Source organism: Stegodyphus dumicola, chromosome 1 (assembly GCF_044657685.1).
Source record: "Stegodyphus dumicola isolate Sdum_Otavi_A_Nest chromosome 1, ASM4465768v1".
Classification (NCBI taxonomy): domain Eukaryota; kingdom Metazoa; phylum Arthropoda; class Arachnida; order Araneae; family Eresidae; genus Stegodyphus; species Stegodyphus dumicola.
In genome coordinates this window covers 140,607,465-140,609,104 of record NC_140768.1, presented here as the reverse complement: position 1 = coordinate 140,609,104, position 1,640 = coordinate 140,607,465, and the positions used below count along the sequence as shown (strand labels likewise).

The 1,640-nt window shown below is 29.7% G+C and overlaps 1 pseudogene; it reads left to right on the top strand.

Annotated features, from left to right (window-relative positions):
* Nucleotides 1–791: 791 nt before the first annotated feature.
* LOC146999281 (small nucleolar RNA SNORD36) lies at nt 792–869 on the top strand (annotated as a pseudogene).
* Nucleotides 870–1,640: the final 771 nt, after the last annotated feature.

Sequence of the window (1,640 nt, the reverse complement as noted above, 5' to 3'; positions counted from 1 at the left end):
ACTTTGCAGGAAATATTTATACAGGGAAAATACAGAAATTAAGTACAGGCATTTTTGCCATGGAAACACTGCTCGGATGGGTTTTGATGGGTAAATCGCCAAAAACTGGAGGGGAAAATTCTATTGCTGCTGTTGTTACCTCCCTCTTAATTCACAATCAAGATATCAGAAACCTTTAGGAATTAGAAACCATTGGCATTACAGATCCCTTTGAATTGAAATCTAGAAGTGAAATTGATAAGGTCATAAATGATCATTTTATAGCAAATTTAAAAGAAGATGAAGATGCTGAATTATTTAAAATGTTTAAAAGGTCAAGAAAAAGAAGTACCAAAAGATGCTAAGAAAGAAATGTTCTTTTTGAAGAAGTTTAGGAATGATCCAAACCTGGATGAGAATAAGAAAATTTTAAGAGATTTTGTTTTAGATAAGAAGTGTAAAGGAAAATATAAAAATGGTGAGATTCCGACTTACGAAGAAACAGATATTGCAGTGTCAAGTGATGATGAAAAAGATATGAAAAGGCAAGAATTGTTTGAACGTAAGTATATTTTCCGATTTGAAGAGACGGATTCAAAATTCATTAAACGATATCCAAAGATAATTGAAGATTCTCTCATACGTATTGATAATAAAGAAAGAAGAAGCGTGAAGAATACGTTAAAAGAATAAAAAGGAAGAAAGAGCAGAAAAGAGAAGATCTAAAACATTTGAAAGATTTAAAGAGAAAAGAAATTGAAGAAAATTTTTTAAGTTGAAAGAAGAGCCTGATCAAAATGAATTGAACTTTAACGAAGATGATATTGAAAGTGATTTTGATCCTGAAAAACTTGACCAGAAAACGAAAGAGCTTTTTAATGATGATTATTATGTTATTCAAGAAGAAGAATGTCTAAAATTTCAATATGATGAGGAACTCGATAATGAAGATTGGGACCATTGGATTGGACCAAGTACGTAAAAATGATAAGTGTGATGAAGAACAACTTGAAGAAAGTGCTTCTGAAACAACCGATTACAAATTCTAAATTACTTAAAATTACAAATTCCAAAGTTTATTCTAAATCACAGGTTAAGAAACAAACGACTGAGTCAACTCACACAAGAAGGATAAAGGTTAGAAAGAAATCCTTGTTTGATAAAGTAATTTTTAAAGCTAAACCAGTTTTTGATCCAGAAGGTAAAACGTTTAATGACTATTTGAATGAGTGCTATAGATTAGATGATGGAGTGATCGAGCTATAAAAAAGGTGCCTTCTAGATTCAAGGACTTTTGAACTTTAAAATAAACTTTTAAGTGAATTTTAACCTAGACGTTTAAGTGAACTTTAAAATAGACTTCAAAATGGAACTTTTGGTTATGGTTTAATTTTAGATTAATTAAATATTTGTTTTTATAAAAATCCTTTTATCAAAAGGTGGGAGTATGTTGAGTACAGCACTGTTCATCTACATTCAACCAGTGTAATATTAATTTCCTTTTTAGTTTTGCTTGAGTGGCAACAGCTGTAAAATGTTATTAAGTTGGTAGAATAAACATTTTTGGTTGTGTTTAAATTTTTGAGAGATTATTTAGGTAGAAATCAAGTTGATGAATGGACAAAATGGTATACATTTACTGTCGTATCTAACAATTATAA